This window comes from Mycteria americana, chromosome 15 (assembly GCF_035582795.1).
Source record: "Mycteria americana isolate JAX WOST 10 ecotype Jacksonville Zoo and Gardens chromosome 15, USCA_MyAme_1.0, whole genome shotgun sequence".
Classification (NCBI taxonomy): domain Eukaryota; kingdom Metazoa; phylum Chordata; class Aves; order Ciconiiformes; family Ciconiidae; genus Mycteria; species Mycteria americana.
In genome coordinates, this window is record NC_134379.1 from 11241859 (window position 1) to 11261334 (window position 19476).

General features: G+C 42.8%; 1 protein-coding gene across 7 annotated transcripts in view; it reads left to right on the top strand.

The window, feature by feature from the left end:
• Positions 1–19476, top strand: part of AUTS2 (activator of transcription and developmental regulator AUTS2) — a 793700-nt gene that overhangs the window by 234413 nt on the left and 539811 nt on the right. The gene's annotated exons all lie outside the window — the stretch shown is intronic.

The following is a 19476-nucleotide window of genomic DNA, read 5'->3' on the forward strand; positions in this document are numbered from 1 at the left end:
CTTCTGGTTGGATTCTCTGGTGTCTAATAAGGAATAAACTTACGCTGCAATCTGTCTTACGGTGGATGCAATTTATGCTCTTTTCCTCTATCTTGATGCTTCCTTTCAGGATTCTGTAGTCATCTAGTATCTGAGATCACCACTCATCAGTCAAATCTGGTTACAATTAATTTTATAATGCAAAATCAACATAACTTGCATTAAATTTGATAGGGGAGGCGAGCTGAAAACCTGGAGATTGACAGTTAATTTGTTAGGCTGAGCTTTTCATTTCAGCCTGTTGAAATGGAGGTCTTCCAGGTAGACTGGTAGGCTTAAATTGCCGCATTTAAATGTGCGTCAGTACTTAACTTTACTACCTCGAGGACAGGACAGCAAAGGGTTGATTCTGCTTCTGGAAGCGCTGCGGTTTCCGTGCAGTGCGTCGATGACCTGCTAGCTGGACTTCAGCTGGGCTCACCGCATCCTGCCGGATTGGAATTGGATCTCGGCCCTCCGTTGAAGCGCTGTGGTCACTCCAGTTCTGTTCTGGGGCGAGAAAGGGAATACCAGTGGCTTTTGGCTGCCTGTGTTAGCCTGAGCCCCTCGAGCTCCCAGTTGTGTTAGAGGGCCATGGGGCTGCCCTGTTTAATGCTCGGTTATGTCCCCAGGAGCAAGATGGACAGCGGAGTACTCTGCCCTGGGCGCAGAGATGATGTAAAGCTCTTATACCCACCTTCTGGTAGCTTTTCCTGGGCAAGGAATATTAAGACAACCATTTCCATCCATTTTTAAGATGCCTGAGTGCAGTAAAGGGCTCTTCGTATAACTGAAAATTGTGGTGTATTACACCGCTGAGCAGGCAAGTGAGGCGTGCTCCAGAGGCATCTGCGTTTTATTGATAAAGATTGAAGTGCGAGTGGTGCTTTGCTATCCCTCTTGCTTCGAGGCAGTATCATGAGCTATCTTAATATTGAAATATCTTGTTATTTTACTGCTTTGAACTCAAGGGCGAGCACAAGACAAGACTCAAAAGGGAAACTCGGGCAGTAATGTGTTTACGTGAAAAATGGATTTTAAAGCTTTGAAAGGGTTGTAATGCTCTTTTACCCTGAGATGCTAATGCTGCAACTTGAAACATAGCACAGTATCATTAGCAATTAAATGCATCTGTGTACTCCTCTTGCATCTTGTAAGGCTCTTGCAAATCAAAAGGGAGATGTATACACATCTAATAAAATAATGATTTTGAAAGCAGAGTTCCAAAGCCCTGTTTGCAATTCACAGACAGCATCTTCATGCCTGGCATATTTGTATAAGGTTTTAGAATAAAATTAATTGCCCCAGGCTTTGGACTTGTAAAGGGTTTACTTTTGTTCTTTACCTGTGTGGTGTTGGTACTTTGCCTTTCTATGTCTCTACTCCAGCGGCTTTTGTGCTGTAGTATTCCAAGATTTTAACTTGATTAATTTAATTTTCTATCTTTGAATTGCTTATACCATTCTTCTGGTGGGAAAAATTAGGTGTAAATAGATAGATATACAGATAACTTCTTGAAGAAGTTAATTACATATTTTAAATAGCATATACAAGATTACATGTGTAAATATGTATATCCAATGAAGAAAGCATTTTAGTAATGAAGTAGAAAGACTTCTGAATCCTGTCTTTAGAAGCCAATAGTTGAGCAGAAGTGCATTGGAAATACATTTTTGGTGAACATGTTTATTCCAGTTATGTGTTTTACTATTTTTGACACCTGTTTTATGTTTATTTTGCTAAAACAAAATAGTGTGTGTGCATGTATATGTGCACATATGTATGTTTATTATGCACATGATGTATTTGTTACAGCAAACGTAATGTAAACATACAAAAGTTCACATTACTTTAAATACTGAGCTTAACTGTCAACCACAAAACATATTTGCAAACTCTTTCAACATGTGTAACATATACAGTCCTAATTGGAAACATTACAATAGCAGGGATGCCCATATGTTAGTGGTAATTACGTTGAAAGAGTTTGTCTTGTGGCTCAGAGTGGAGTTTGGAACATGCAATGTGAACTGTCACATGTTAGGATTTTGTAGCATGCCTTTAAAAAGTATATACGAATAATTTGCCATGCCCCTATTGTGTTAGATCAATTAAAGATGAGGGGTTTTAATGCGGTGGTCATTTGATAGGCGGGGAGGTAGTGTTTGATGTATATTCCTAACAAAGTTAGTGAAGCGTTGTCTTGAAAAAGGTAGTGTTGCACGTTTGTATATGCATTGGGCTTTTTATATATGTTATCTTTAGGAAATCTGGAGGAAACGCATGTAGGTATGCCATGCTAGAAGGCAGCATGAGAAAATTCTGTCCATGGCAAGCCACAGTCATTTTAGAGCATGAGCTATAGTGTGTATCCCTCTGGCGCACATATAAATGGCTATTTATGGAAAGCACAATTTCCAACAGAATAATTAGAATTAAATTTATGAATGGGTCAGGGCTTTCCATCGAAAGAATATTTTAAAATAATTAGTTATTTCTTTAGCACGGTTGTGACCAGCTTGCTCTGTACTTTGTCACTTTAAATATGCTTAGAACAGGATGCAAGCCTAGCAGAAAATGTGTATATTTAGTTTTCCATTATATATGGGCAAATAATAATAACTATGAAGATAAAGGTAGTGGCTACAGCAGTAGATAATGTGTTTTTGTGATAAATACAACTAGGTTTACAATTTGTTCTGCCTTATATCTCAAACATGTCCTGTGGTTTCCATATCCTTCAAATCAGTGTGAAACAGAAGCAAGTTGTGCTCTAAAAAGAGACAAGCAATTTGTAACACTAAAGTGATGTTTTAGGTGAAATAATGTAGAACATATTTGTATGCTATGAATAAACAAGTCTTTTATTAATAGCACAAAAAGCTGTAGCACTTTAAGCGTGAGACGTGTTGGTATTAATGTAGAAGTGTTCAATTCATAGGTTTAGCATCTTAAATAAGATGGTATAGTGTTTTACTGCTGGCAAACACTAAAATGTTGCTTTAGTGTGTCAGTGTGGTAGTGTGCGGAAAGTTCTCCATTTTGATTCATTAGGGTTTATTTCTGGAAAAATGTATATAATGGCGTTTCACAACAGACTACAATGGAAATATGGAGGATCTAGAGAAAGTCTGTCTCGTTGTGTTTTTTAGGAACCAACAATTTTGTGTGAATGTACAAATCATGATCAAAAGAAATGGGTATTGTGAATGAACCTGCTGTCACAGGCATTTTATTACCGATTCGTATTTGCTAACAGTCCTAAGTTGTAACTTCTCATTTTAATAAAGGCCCTTTATTCCTACTCACCATAGAGATTAGAGTGTGAAGTTCAGAGAAAGTTTCTGTAGTGGTTGGTTATGAAACCACTTTCTCATAACTCCTAACTTGCGCTCAAGGGCCATGCTATTGATATTGTGAATTTATAAAGTCAAACTCTTGGCTGACCTTTGGTCTTTGCATCTTTATTTATTTATTTCTGCTTTGGTCTCTGAAGATTAGTCACTTGCTGTGATGTGAGAAGGAAAAGAATACAGGGATAAGAATAGTGTTTTAATCCTTGCCATGTTGTTGTGGGAGTGACTTCTAACTTAATATCCGTTTCAGTTATTGACCCCATTTTGGGGAGGAATTGAAAGTATGCATTTTATTGATTGTGTAAATACTCATCCACTTTGGGAAGAGCATCCCTGCAAAGTATCGTGGGTCAATCCTCGGTGAAATAGAGAATTACTTGCTTTGAAATCAGTGGAATGAGGCCAGTTTGTACCTGACAGTGTTCTTCCAAACGAAGTGTATAAAAACATTTCTGATGGCAAGTGGTATGGGTTTGAGGTTTTTTGCATCAGTAGCTGATACCTCATATGATACGAGTAAGGATTCCCTTTATGTATGCCAGTGTATTTAAACAATCGTTTGCAATTTCATGTGGCAGAGGATGGAGCACAGGTATGTGTAGGAAAAAGCCCTGTTGAGTAACACAGCTGCTGTGATGCGGTTTAACTTTTTTAGCTTAACGTACTGATGGTTCCAGAATCTCATTTCCATAGCATGGCTCCCTGCATACATCTGCAGAGTAACTGCTGGCCAACCTTGGTGCCCAGCGGCTTGGTTCAGTTAGCCGTGTGTTAGGACTATCAAGAGTGTGGCTGGTCCCTCCGTAGCAATAGGTGTGAGTCCAGCTATGCCGCTGTGGTTTAGTACAAAGCTTCTGCCACCTCCTACTTTGGTAGAGTGTTATTATGAGCAGCCATCGATTTCTTTTCAGGGTATGCTTCTCATACATGAAGTGATCTGAGAGACGTTTTCATCCTACCAACTGCTTCATTGTTTGGAGAGGATATTGCTCAAACTATCCAGTCATGGTAACAGATGCCAGCAAATGCCAGTCCGTTTGGAGTAACTGCTGTGTTTTTATTCCCCCCTCGTACAACAAAATGCCCTATTTGTGCGTTTTGCTCTCCCTGCCACCCCGGCTGCTCTCCCAACAGGTGTCAGTGTAAGGCAGCAATGGTAAAACAAACTGGGAGACAAAATGGCATGAAGCGAGCTCTCAACGCAGAGACCTGAATGTGTCTCACAGGCAGAAATTAGGAAACTCCAGGGGGATTGTCCCTAGATAAAGATAATAGTTTGCATGTAGTTACCTCTCTAAATCCCAGCATACCTGCTCCCCTCCTCCCGACTGTTCCCTGGAGTCACTTGCAGAAGGGTAACGCGTTTCTGCAGCGTATCAGCAGTGCTGCTGGAGGCTTGGAGTTAGTTTGGCTCCGGGAGGTTCATTGTTTTGGGACAATGAGTGGGCGCCGGCACTGTGCTGGGGCAGCAGCAGAGAGCAAGGGCCGACTCCTTCCTTGCAGCCCCCTCGGCTTTGCGAGCAATTAAAAGTGTTAAAAATAGACAGCAGTGATTCCAGCCCTGCCCATGGTTGTGTGCTAGCCAGATGCTGGTGCTTCGGAGTACATCTCCACACAGATCCTTGTCCCTGTATCTGTGTGTAGTCCTAACAAATGCTTTTTTGGATGTGTCTCCGCAACTCCCTGCAGCAGTGATCTATCGTTTGCTGGCCCCTCTGCGGTGCTGTGCCAACGATAAATGCTGGGGCTTTAGTTCTGGACACTGGGAGTGATGGAAGCCCCGTGATTCCCTGCTGCCCTTTGCTTTACATACCTGATATTTTGCGGTTATCCTCTTCTGTGGTGCAGCTTTACTAAAGACACCAACAGTTGAAGTTTCTCTCTCATTAATGGGTACTGTAAGAGCGTCTGATCTACTTCAGACAACGCAGTCATTTTGTTTGGCCTGGTGATGATTTCAAGCAAATACCATTTTCCTGTTCCGCTTGTCTTCTTCGCTTGTTTTCCCAGTACAAAATGTCCCTCTGTGAGCCTTGAAAAGATGTATTTTTCCCCTGAAGAAAGGTTTTTGTCCTAGAACCATCAGCTACCCGGGAACCACAAATCAGAGCTGTCTCTGCTGGGCTCTGGGTCCTTGTGTTAATAGTGCATCAGTCCCTTCCTTTCTCTCTCTGGCTTGAGCAGCATCAGATGCATGCTTTTGCCAAATACTCTTACAACCCTGGATCACTGGTTTGTTTAGCAACACCCTTGCAGGCTTTGAGAGAGGAGGGAGTGATGCCACGAGGCAAACAGCCCTCCTCTCCTCCTTCCTTCGCGTGAGAGAGGAGAAACTCGTGCAGAAATTCTCACAGGCACAATGTACGCGGTATGTTTGCAGCCAAGTTTCTGTAGTGTTTGTTCCGGAGATTTGCAAGCTTTGCAGAGCAGAAGCAATGCCTCGTGTTTATATGGTACGCAGCATGAAGGGGATTTAAAGCAAAGTGAAATCTCAGCAATGCGGATAGTCACAGGTCCTTCCAACAGGCTTTGGGTGTGAAAGCCCGGTCCCGTCAAAGCAGATGAGCATTTCATTGTGACTTAATGGGGCAAAAACTCCAACAGGAATCTGTTCGGTTTCCCCCTCAGTTACCCCAGCAATGCACATGTTTGAAATACAACCACAGGCGTGACTGTGGCGGGGATCTGGATGAAGCGAGGCAGCACCCAAAGCTGCTGAGGACAGCAAGTTTCTCTGAATGCGGGCATGAATCGATTCCTCGCACCTCTTGGGCCCTCTCATACTTTCTCTTCCCCTGTCTCTTTGCTAAGCCACGTGCCAGGAACTCGGGTATTTTTTCGTTTGGTAGCCCCCTTGCCCCAGTGTGGCTGCGGGAGCATCTCCGTGGCAGTGCTGTGCGGTCGGCGGCTCTGCACGGTCAGAGGGTACGGGGAGTCGCTGCTGCGGCAGGAAGCCGAAGGGCCGTACTGCCACCTGGGCAGCGTGCTCCTGCTCTTACCAGTTACAACATGAGAAGTTGAAAGAGGGAACAGAGAGGATTTGTTTGGGGTTTTTTTGTTTGTTTGTTTGGTTGGTTTTTTTTTTTTGCAAGTCACTTGTTTCTATTTACAAGCTCTACCAATATTTTAATTAGGGTAATTACCCTTGGTCAGGTAAGTGTAATGGCCTCCTGCCTCTCTAATGGCTTTTCCTCCTTGATTTCCGTGCCCGGCTTTGGGATGGCACAGTGAGAGCTGGGAGGGGAACAGCAAAAGGTTGGAGCTGGGAGGAGAGAAGAAACTGCTGTATTCAAAGCATAAGGTCCACAGAGGTTATTGCATCCTGCTCAGGACTGCCAGGGCTTTTCAAATCATTAAGGAAGCTAATTTGTTGCCTTTTTTCCCCCTGATTTTTTTTTTTTCTTCAAAGAAACAGTCTCTGTTCACCAGAGACGGACCCTGTTTAATTTGGGAATATGCACGGACTTCAGAGAAACTGGGCATGGTTGCCCAGTTGGGAAGTTTCCACTCACTATAAACTAATAGGCAAAGTTTTGTTGGGGGACTGATGGGAACTTGCGATGAGACCCTTTGAAAGAGGCTCCAGGAGGAGCAGTTCTCTGTCTGAAAATGTTTCCAGTTTGGGATGGGGTGTGTGTGAAGTAAGGAGCCCAGAAAACAAAGACAGCAAAATCAATAGCTACATTTGTAAAACATGAGCCAGTAACTTTGTGGTAAGATAGTGTTCTGGGTTTTTTAATTCAGATTTTCACAGTTTTATTAAGGGTTCAAATGGTTGAAATATGGAATACATATTTTCTGGTTTTTATGTTTTGCTTACAGAGCTTTTTCTGCAGTACATGTTCTGATATTTTACTGGTGTGTGACCAAGGCTTGTCTCCTTGCTCGGCTGATCAATAACCAAGCAGATCTCCTAACTAGGAGAAGCCTGTCTCGTTCGGGTGCTGATAAATAATCACAAATGGCAAGGTTTTTTTATGCTTTGTGTTGGAGGAGCACTTAGCACAGTGGTGTTCTGCTCAGCGGCTGCTGCTCCTCGCTGCCGCTGTAACATGAGTAAAAGATTTTAGTAATTTGGCACTTGGGTTATTAATTCTGGTGGGAACGCAGCGCTTACGTTCGCTCTCTGGATGAAGCAGCATGTGTGAAGTGCGCAGGGCAGGGGTCACACCGGCTGCGATATTGCGATCAGTGTCTCAGGGTGATCTAGGGAAGCCACTTCATCTTACAGCGCTGCTTTTTCACCGTCTGAAAGAAAAGCAATAATGAGATTTCCTTCCCGCAGAAAGTGTCCGAAGAACTGCTCAGGAGGAGCGGCAGGTGTAAGTACGTATAATGCGTATTTTAGCGTGGCCTGATGCTGGCAGAGCCCTGCGCTGCTCTCAGAAGCTCCCTTCAGCCGTGGTGTTTGGGGATTTGTTTCCTCACTGCATTAAAGCAATTAGTGGATATAAGGAATATTGCGGGGTGCGTATATATGCTGTGGAGGGAATATCATGGAAGCAGGTTGCTCTGCTTCAGGTCTGCCATCCCTCCACAGCAAGCCAAGTGCTGAGCAATTTCAAGCTGTATAAATAAATCGTTTCTGGGGCTCTGTGCTGTTGGAGGGAAGATACCCCCAAAACATACCTTTGGAAACCCGGGGTGGAAAAGCGCAGAAGACCAGCTCTGACTGTAACCGCAGAGGGAATTGTGAGCAGCAGTGTTCGATTTTATAGTATTATCTCACATTTTCATTTTTAAACCCCATTAAAGCCCTAACTATTTTCCTGAAAACAGCCTTTAAAGTTCTCACTTGATTATTTTTTTACCTCCAAAGATGCTCTTTCTCTCAAACATGTGGTGCTAGCCACGGTGAGAAATTTGGAACAGATGAAAATATCGGTGTATTATCATTTTTTTACAGTAACTGTGTCTGTAATCTGTGCTATGGACATTTCCAGAAATTGTCTTGCCGCATTGCAGAGTTTTAGAAAGCTCTGCTGAGATTAAATGTTTACAAAGAAATAATTTTAATCTTTGGTGAAAGTGGTGGATTATTTTGGTTAGGTGTTAATATTACCGGTGATAAATTAACAGTATGGGGAGGACTTAAGAATTGCATCTTCTGAACTTCAGCTTTCAGAGATGACAAATCTGGGTTCTGCCTCATTCATAGATTTGGCAAATCGAATTTATCTAAAGAGCGTGAACTCTATTTTTTGAAATTTTCCTGCACTGAATACCTTCAAAATAAAGAAAAATGCTCTTCATATACCTTCATTAGCATGCAGTGTGCCATGACAGATTTATGAAAGACGTCTCACTGCTAGAGTACCCTGGTGCTTTATACCATTTGGTAAATAGCATGATGATGTGCTGGGCACTCAGGTTTCATTCATGGTCCCATTCATCATCCTGCTATGTGACTCCAAACAGACTATTTCACTCCTTTGTCTCAGTTTACCTGTGTATAAAATGCTGGTACCATCTCCTACTGCTATTGTGAAATGTAATTAAGTTAATGCTTGAAAATGCTGTTTAAGTACAAGCTACGGTGTGTAAGGCGTGTGCGTTTAAAGTGTGTAAGGAAAAAAAATCCTTCTTGGTCCACTTCTGTTTGGGGTTTATTTTTGGTTTCTGCCTTTTTCTGTTCTTTTTTTGTCTCCTCCTATATCTGTTGCAAGAAAGTCAGGAGAATGTGACATTCAGTGAGTGACACCGGAGCTGGTGGAGGCAGGGAGGGGCTGAAGCCTTCAAGTGTAACCAGTGATGCTGGAGATCATTAACACTGCTATTTATAACTATAAAAACTAGGTTTCAAGGGGAAACATCTAGGCTTAGCGTGGCTAATTATACAGCTGTTAACTAATCTAACAGTGATCCTAATTCCACCAAACCTTCGCATTGACATTTTATGGCATTGTGTGAAGCAAGCTAATATAGCACAGAGCCTGTCAGGTGGAGATGGGCTCAGCTTCCCGGCTCTGCCGGCTGCCTGTCTTCCTCTGCGAATGCAGGATGAGTGGCAAGGGACAGCTAACGCCTCCCGCTGCAAACGGTGTCCATCTAAAATACAGCCCCTTCAGAAAGGATAAGGGCACCTGGACTAGAAGTTTTAAGGAAATCTCCAATTACTACTGAAGTCAAAATGACAGAGCAGGGGTTACCGGAGGATTTGACAGCTGCTGAATCCTCAGAATGACTCTAGATGCACATACAATGTTTGCATTATTAATTTAATGTCTTTGCACTTTGGTGGTGTTTTCTATAGAAGTAGTGTCTCAAGGATCTATCTGCATAAATTTAATGGTAAGATCAAAGTCTTTTTTTTCCGTTTAAAAGCGTAAAATAGAAAGTGATCTCACTGAAGAAGTCTCATAAGTAAAAGGATCAAATGGATTCATCAGAAGTGTGTGATACACTTTCCTGTCATCTCCCCTGCTCCTTTGTTGAGTCCCTTCTATATGTTTGAAGTTTGAAATCACTGAATTGTGACCTATTTTCTTGTTTATATTGTCTGTTTGCATTTCCCAGTGTTTGCAGGTAAGAGATGCTTGAAGGGAAGACGAAGGGTTGTCCCTCAGGCACCACTGCCTCCTTGCTCCACCAAGGGGCTCAGGAGCAGGGAAACAGGGTCTTAAAGGCCCCGAGTGCATTGAATTATTGTCAGAGAGCTGGTTCTGTACATATTGACCTTATTATAACATTTATAGCTTCAAGGTGAACGCAAAGCAGCAAAGCCTCCAGCAGTCAGGTTTCCATTTGGGAGCGGGAACAGGGGAGTTTGCTTTCTGCACTTGCTGGTTTTACTGTTGCTACTTTTCACGTGTTAATGATTACTTTTAGTTTCTCCTTTCTCCAGTATTATTTAATCTTCACTGAGGATAAGAGGAGGTGGCCCAATGGGAGGGAAAAATAGTCTGGGCCAGGGCATGGCATATGTGTAAAAAGCTTTCCATGTTTGCTTGCTCGAGTGCATGAAAATGTCTTGTATTTTGGATGTACAGATTTTTATTATTATTATTTTTTCCTTTTTTAAAGAAAATGAATTCCATTAAGCACTTGTCATCTCCCCATCTTTGATGGTTTTGCTGCTTTGTTATGTTGGTTTCCATTCATTCTGCAGGGATTCATTGTCTTCGGTCCATCTGCCAACTGCTCTACAATCACTGCCCAACAAAAGTACTCATTTTTCCTCCCTTCTTTCCCCTCACCCTTCATCTCAGCCTCCAGAGCTTCCACAAATCAAAGGAAATCTGTAGTTTATTTTTAAATTCAGTGCTTATTAAGTAGAAGGGATAGTGTAATGTCATTATGGATGGCATCCTTTAATACTGCAAAGCAGCAGCTGTTGTTAACCTTCTTTGTTCCCAGAGCCCCTGGTTGCTTGCAGGCTGCTGGGCAAACAGAATGGCTGTTAGCTACGTCTTGACTTCTTCACTCAAACAAAGCAGAAGCCACCCTTAAGAAGCACAAAGGATTTAAGTATCCCATGCATGTTAGTTGGTATTTTGGCGATAAATACAGACCGTCTTGCTAGATGTGCAGCACATTGATCTGAATTTGGGTCGCTCATTATATTATGGAATAGAGCTATTACTCAACATTGCTTTTTTATCTGCAGTATATCTGCAGATGATACGAATGACAGCTCATGTCAAAATGGGGAATGCTGCCTCTCATTTCCTTGATTCCTGGTGTGAATAGTTAGAGAAGACTACCAGAGGATGTGGAAGCAAGAGGGGAAAGTATCTCACACTCGTATTCTGTCAGATCGCACAGGGAAAAGAAAGCGGTGTGTGCTCTTATTTTCTTTTCCTAGTATTGCCAAAATACACGTGATGCCCTCTTTGCTGGAGCAGGTTTTTTGCAAGCCATTTTACACTGTGTGCAACTGCTTGGGTTTTTAGGTACTTTGCTTTGCTCCCCTGTGTATGCATTCATAGGAGCTAGGAACAATGTATTTGACTAGTTTACTTCCCCCCCCCCCCCCATTTCCTTCATCCCCTTATGTACTTCTCCACCTATAGACTTGTGTTTCCATAAGTACATAGTGAGACATAATTCTGCTTTCTGAACTCTGGGTCTTGACTGTTTTCACGTGTTCCCTATCATAGCTTTCCTCATCAGCAGGTGTCATTGCAACCTCGTGACTACGCTTCTGTTCCCTGATTGTTTGAGCCCAAATCCACAATCCAAATCCAATGCCTCATTTTGAGGCAGCTGTCCAAGTCTTCTAGGGAATATGTTACAGGTTTCCCAGAGGAAAAGTACTCACAAGAAAATCTGAATGGCACAGATTTTGCACAATACAGAGCTTCAGCAAGCAAATCCCCATGCCCTGTTCTGGTCCATTGGGAGCCACGGCTCAAGCTGCTGGAGTGGAGGTATATGTTAACTTACTTTCCTAATGCAAACAGGATTCTGCGAGATCTCCCTCGTATTCTTCTTGTAGGGCGTGCTGAGCTAATGAAACTGATCCATCTGGCCTCATCCTGCTTTTCTAGACCATATATCTTCTTTAGGAGATCCAACTGCTTATACTGGGAAGAACAATCTTGTGTCTTCATCCGCTCCCCATGCGTGATGGCGGGGAGTGCAAGGACCAGAAATCAGGCTCTGAGCAACTCTGGTCCTGAAGGTGCTTATTGCATTTGCCGTAAATGGAAACCAAAATCATGATTCACCAACTATTTGTAGAGACCATTTAGACAATGTGAAAACTGTGATTGAAGATCCATTAATTTGAAAGTCTGTATGTGTATTCTGTTTTTTCATTCTCCAGCTGTGTCCTGGGATGGCAGGGGGAGTAACCTGTGCCAGGTTAATAGGAATCTCCTGCTGCCTGAAATAACGCTTTGCTTTGCTTTGCTGTAGAGTTGCTATCTGAGCATTTCGGAGCATGGTGCAAGCATTAATGGTCGAAGCAGTCGACAATTGAATAAAATTGAATAAAAGCAGGGTCTTAAAGCTGGGGAAACTTAGGCTTGACCGTGACAAATAAGTTTCTTGAATCCCAGTCTGTTTTCTACTAGAGTAGCTTTGTTCAACGTGAGGTCTCTTAAGATGACAAAGGGGCTCCACAAAACAACTGGTTAAAAAAAAAGTATAAACACCCCCCTCCCTGTGTGCTCAGACACATTCCTGAAGAAGTGTAGCTATGTGCCTTTGCTTGCTGCCGGTGCCTAATTAAAATATACAAAATTATAAGACTAAGGTTGCTGTTTTGTAAAACAATATGGTTCTGTTTAAAGAAACAATAGATGCTCCAGTAGCAGCCTTTTCTTCCCAGCTGGGGGTGCAAAATAGAATACAATATGGATTAGGATTTTTTTTTCCCTGCCAAAACAGCTTGGTCCTTCGGTGGAAAAAAGGTGGAGAAGCATTGACTTAGATCATCTTTCCTATCTGGCTAAAACCCAGCAGTGCGTAATTGTATAAAAATGAGAGCTAAAAGGAGGAAATGATATCAGAAAAGGCTTTTGTTTTCTTTAATTTAGCTTTAAAGTTAGTGTCCAGTAATTCACCTTGCTCATTTTTTTATTCAGCTATAGCTCTGCACTCCTGCTGGATAACCTGTAAGAGGGCTCGTTGCTTCTTTCTTAATTTAAAGGGAGCTGTAATTCAGTAATTTTCATACTGGACTTCACCACAGATAACTGGTAGAATTCATTTTACTTCTTGGCTGGTTTAATGCAATATGTGCTGTGGATCAAGTGTGTAGACATGCCCAAAATATGTCGCCCTTAACAAAGAGCCTGATTATCGAAACCCAATTGCTTTATGAATTTGTACGAAGTTGCGTGTCATGCAGCCCAAGCTTACACATACTGCAGTTTCTCTTTCTTGTATTTTCCTTGGAAAATGTGACTGGCAAGTGGTAATACTGTTGAATGCTGCTTTTATTAGCAGCAGCTTATGCGGGGATGTTGCCCCGTCACTTTGGGTCATCTCTTCCATGCGCTTTGCAACAGTGTTGAAGCCAATGAATAAAAACATTCAGGCGGGAACAAGAGTCATTTGTAAGGAGCTATTTGCCTGCCTGCTTTTCAAGGCTGGGTGGCTGAAGAAGACTCTAATGCCAGTAGCGATGTTGAAACACATCAGTCCTTTTTCTGAATTTCTTTTTTCTGGGTCTACTTATGTTCTGTTATGGAAAAATAATAGACAGCAAAGCTTGCTGTTGCATTGACTGTCCTGGGTAGGAGATAGGAACTACTAAGGGTTTTTTTTAATATCCATCAGAAATAGTGCACAAGAATAAAACCTACAACTGAAGGGTTGGTATTTGCTTTGCTGCAATAAAAAAGTAGTTTAGTTTCTTGGCACAGAGTTTGTGAAGGTGTGGAGGAGTACAGTCTGAAGGACTGCAGCTTTCAAGGCTTCTACACTTGCAGAGACAGCGCATATGAGAAGCAAAGCTCAAAAGATATTTTAAAAGTTGTAGTTATTGTGGGGTCTGGCTTATCCAAAAACCTGATTCTGATACCTCCCAAAGCCATTCACAAATCAAGCTAGATGTTGTTGAATTCCAGCAATGGGGAGACTTTAGGAAATTGTGGAGATTAGCAGCAAGTCCAGCAAGGCTCACCAAGGATGGGAAGAATCATGTTTCCGTTTCTTACTTTCACTGAGAGATATTTGAGTCCTAGCACTGAGCATTTGGGCATCATGCCTTCAGAGGATGATGTAGCTGTTTGCCTAGTAGCTTATTATTTGTGTAGTGTACTTTGTGTCTTGTGTAAATGGCTTTGAGGAGATGGCATGGAGGAGAGTGCTCTTTGGGAGACCAAAACCAGGAGAGAGGATGCTGTCTGTCCCACTCTCCTGTCTGCAAGGATGTGTTGGCGTTGGGGGGAGGGGGGGGCGACCTCTGTGTTAGAGACCCAGGTAAATTAATTTCTCTCTGTAGGGGCTTGCAGACCAGTTTTTTTCAAGAAATGTGGCCATCCCTTTAGTCAGGAGTGATCTCAGTCTCCTCTGTCGATGCTGTTTAAATTCCAATGAATAGCTAAACATGAACTGGAGCATGGGAGTAGGTGTTGGGTCTACCTGGCCGTCACATAGCAGGTTGTACATCAGCAGGGGGGAAAAATCCTGCCTATAGCCCTTGTTACCTGCAACATGGAGTGTGATGTTGGGATCGATAGAAAATTACTTGAACCTACACACACTCTGTTGTCCTCAGCATAGCTCTGGCTTCTAATACAGGGCTCAACTGCACTGCAACAGCTGCCAGGGAAAACATGCTCATATCCCTCTGTGCTGTGCTGCGGGCATCCCTGGGTGACAGCCGTCCGTGCAGCCATGTCCTGTGGGACCCCGCACCACCGATGACATCTGGAGGGGACCCTCGGGGTGAAATGGAGCCTTGGGAGCTACAGTTGAGAGCCAAAGCAGCATTTCATAGCAGTGCAGGGGGACAGGCAGCGACTTACCGACTCCAGTCCAAACAGCTGAGTTTGTGCCTGTCCATACTTCCCCTGTTAACTTGGCAGCAAATGGCACAAAGTCCCCTTTTGACCGGTGTCAGTGATGTTTGGTGTTGGCTTTCTCAAATGTATGTCTCTGGAGTCGTTATTTAATCCTCTTTCCATTCGACAACAGGCAGTTTGGTGCCTCGTGGCAGTTCGGTGTCGGGCTATGCCCCGTATCTCAGCAGTGTATTCTACATTGGCATAGAGAAGGATCCTGATCTAATAATTCATATATTATTCAGTACCCTGAGGTTTAGGGATTAGCCAGGTTATGCAAAAACTTTTTTTTTTTTTCTTTTTTCCCCAGAGACTGATTTGCATATTAACTTTCTTGTGCATTACTGATTTGGTTCTGGTGAACTTCATCCTGTTGCTAGGAGGGATAAGCTGTGAGACACTGAAGAATTATTCAAAACGCCTCCAGACGCAGGAAGTTAATACTGCTCTGGTTTGTATTTGGACAGCTGTCTTGTAATTTAAAAAGACTAGGCACTCTAGAAACTCTTGAAGCTTTTCCTTCAAGAAAACTCTAGGTGAGTTTTCTTTTAAACTGTATTTTAAAGCCCGAATAGCATGTCTGGTTTCAAATGGCAAGGTCCTCCATTGCAACGGGAATTGCAGACCTGCACCTGGAAGGTGCTTTTAGCAGATATTTCTCTGGAATAGAAATGCATTGGAGAAATTCCATTATCTTATAAATAAGTGGGAATAGGAGTAATTGAGTCAGTGTGTAGAGGAAATACGTTTCCTTTCCAAGCAAACTGTGACTTTATCTAGAAGCTTTCTTCTGTCTTCTTCAATTAATACAAAAAGGCTTCGCTGCTTATAAGTATTGGTTACATTCGGTGCACAGCAAATTTTGCCTTTAAAGGGATTCTTTTAGTCAGCTGTCACCTAATTCCTTTAGATCACATTTATGTAAGAAGGACATGCTATTTTTAGAAACTTAATGTAGATATCAGTATGCTGGGAGATGAGAGTGTGCTTGAAGAGAAGGATCTACCAGCAAACTCACTTCACAGCATAAACAGGGCGTTTTGGTGTGGTGTGTCCTGGGAATACTGCAAGCAAAAGCACTACCCTAGGCAGGGTGGAGAATTTGTCCACCCGGTGCCTCTCCGACCCTCCAGCCCCTTTAAACATGTGTTTTTGCACATATACAGCTATTGGCATCCTACAGAAATTGCAAGATCCTGGTGCTCAAAATTACAAGAGTCATTTGTTTTTGGGGAAAAAAAAAAAAAGAAAAAAGAATTTTTTACAATTTTGGATTCTCTTTTTTATGGATTTTGAACTCTTACTGTGCTCTCAGACTGTGTTTTAAACTTTTCTGCCAGGAGAGCTGAAACATGCTCTCTGTCGTTGAAATGAGAACAAGCATTCTTGTATGCTCGCAGGCTCCAGGAGCCTTCCTGGAAGAAAACTACTAAATATTTTCAGGTTTCAGACAAAGAGCAGGAATCATCATCTTGGGAACTGTCTGCTTATATAGTGTTTATGCGTGAGCTACTTACAGTAGAGATACACCATTTTATTGTCCGTGCGTGTGCTGCAGTATACCATCTCAGACGTGTCATCTTATTTATTTGGTAGTATATCTCTAAAGCATAATTTTATAGATAAGGCAGTAAAGGACATCACAGGTGGTATGTACGTAAACGTCTGTGAAACAAGTATCTTCCAAATGCACTTGCATGCATGCGTATGTAAGAACAAAGAAGCTCAGAAAATGTGTTTCATGATTTGGTATATCCCATTCTTTCCCTCTCCCTCCCCTGCAGTTGTATAAGTACTTCTGATGGCAGCTGCTGGATTAGACCCAGAAGCTTAAAAGATTAAAGAAACCACTAAAAGCAGCTAGGAGGAAGTGAAGGATCCATTTGTCTGAAGGTTTGTGTTTTTGTACTGGTGGTTGAGAAGAAAATTGCAAACAGGCTCTGCCCTGCAGCAGAGGACTCGCAGACATCTGGCCGTTGCAGAGGTACGGTGCCTGGTCCAGCCACGCTGGCCGGGGCCTGCGGGCGCAGGAGCAAAAGCTCAGCCTGTGCCCTGGGAGCTCTGTCACGTCCAGGGTGCTGTGGGGTGACAGTGACAGTCCCTGTCCTCTTCCCTCCTTGCTGTTGTAGCCCGCAAGCTCATTTAGTGCTCTGCAACATAGATGTGGAAGGCGTTGGCCGTCCGTGGTTTCTTACTGAGGGAGAGGAAGCTCTGAAATTGAAACACAATGAATGGCTGAATGAGCGACAGGGTTTGCATTTTCACCCTGTATTAAACGGTGCTGCCTGCTGCTGCTTACGCTGTCTGTTAAGCTCCACAGTGAACATCATTTTTCATGAATGTATTTCTTGTCCAGGTGGTTCCAGTCAATGGTAGGTAGAGCTGAGCAGGACACATCTTTCACCAAAGTCAGGATGAAGTCTGATTCTTTTCCCCTATTTCCTTCTTTCCCCCATCCGCCCTCCTTAGCCCCAAACCTAAAAGCAGCTGTTTCAAGAAGTGATTTTTTTTTTAATTTTTTTTTTTAAACATAGTCTTTTGCGATGTAAAACATCTGCTGCTTTCTGGCTGATCCCTAAACACTACTGATGGCGTGTGTAATCAACCCGGGGTCTTGAAGAATGTAAGCCAGTCTTGCCTTTTGTCATTCTAAACGAGCAAGTCTGTGCTGAAAAAAGTATCTGGTGTGGATGCAAGACAAGACCCCAGACACACAAACTGCATTGCTAGGGTAGGAAGAGTGCTGCTGAGCACGTTAGGATTATTAACATTAATCTAATCTTTCCGTTTGTCAAACAGATTTTTGAGTACATGGAGACAGCTTACCCAGTTCTTAAGACAGTGCTCCCAGATCAGCTCGTAGTTTGTTCTGTAATACCATGTGGATTTGCTGGGATTTTCAAGTAAATACATTATGTATATGGCTTACAGATTGCTTAGGCTGTCTGCATCAATAATTAAAATGAGGGAGGGGACTATTCTGCAGAATTTCCCCCTTTCTTTGCCTCATCCTTTTTACATTTCTGTTTTTATCTTTCCTCTCTTAGGATCAGGAAGATAAACCTGTAGCAAGGGGGAGTGTGTCAAAGACAGGGATGAACATTTTTCCAGCAGAGATGGGAGCTCGGGGCACATCACTGCAGTGCCAGCTCTCAGCATCAGCCTTGACCTTTGCCATTCTCTTTGCAGACGCTTTGATTCAGACTTGTCAAGACCTGCCAACCTGTTCTCTTCGCTGTTAAAACAAGCACACCTTTTCTACTGAGACAGGACAAAAAGCATTGCTTTTGAGTCTTGTGGCGAACATGATGCTGTGCTGTTTTGTTGCCCAATGTAGAGGGAAAAGGTTTGGTTTGATTTGGTATTGCTGTGGTGGGTGTAACATTGCCTAGATTGGATGGGGCAAGCTTTTGGGCTTGGTTGTTGTGGGTTTTTTAATGGTACTTTGTTAGATCAAGAGCTTCAATACAACTTAATACTTACATTTCAAGTACATCACAAGGATAACTAATTTCTGTTTTATACTTCCATCCTCACCTACCTTGGAAAAGTAAGCGGCGTGTTGGAGTTGACATTTCAAAATACACAGTGCCACCCAGATGCAGACAGACTCTTTTCGTGTGATTTTTCTATTGTGGCATTTTTAGTGTCCTGGATGTGTTGAATTGAAGTGGGAAGTTATGTCTGGTTAATTGTAAGACTGTCTCTTTCCTGCCTGTGGAATCTCTGCACATCCAGTCTTTAACATCTCTACCTTGAAGTTCGAAATGATAGCCAGTCCTTGCTGGGCATGACACAATCTGTCATGGTCGCAGTCAGCTTCTGTGGTGGGTACAAAGTACAGCAAGACTGTGCGGAGCCTAAGACTTGAATGCTGTTATAAAAAGTGCACTTAAGCTGGGAGAGTGACAGTCCTTTCCACACTGACATTACCGCCTAAGAACTAGCAAGAGTTACTTGCCTGTATTTACTTCCCAGCTCGATTTAAACTTTACAGCGCATCCAAAGAAACAGAGAAACTGCCAAGGAGGTGTTGATCTGATGAAATGGCTGGATGTCCTTGCTCAGCTTAGCGTATGTGCACAGCAGTCCCGGCTTTGGGCTGAGCTAATTTCCCAGCCTGTGTGTGAAGTTCAACGTACAGCGCTTGCTGTCATTGTATGTTGTGGGACTGCTGATGCTTTTACTATGGAGATTTTCATACTGTAGCTGGGGAGCATGAGCATTTGGGCAACTTCCAAATGTACGCACCCTGTGCTGTTACAGAATAAGTAAGACCAGTTTCAATTTTGTCACTGCAGATGAAAAATCACACGGCATGCTGTCCTTGGTGTAAAGACAGTTGGGTATTGCATACACCAATACCTGATACCTTCCATGTGTTGGGAACCCGGGTGGAAGGTGTTAAAGAGGTAGAGCAAACTAAAACTTGTCCAATATTCCCCCCCCCCCCCATATCTGGCTGAAGAACAAGGATGCAGTTCAGTGTCAATAGCCTATGTAATCTTTGACTGCTTTTTGAGACGGCTCATTAGGATGATTTCTTGGCTGGAAACTTTGGAATTGGCCTGAGATCACCAAGTCATGGGCTGTGAAAGAGCCGTTAAATAATAACAACTACCTTATCTCATTACTGACCTGGACCA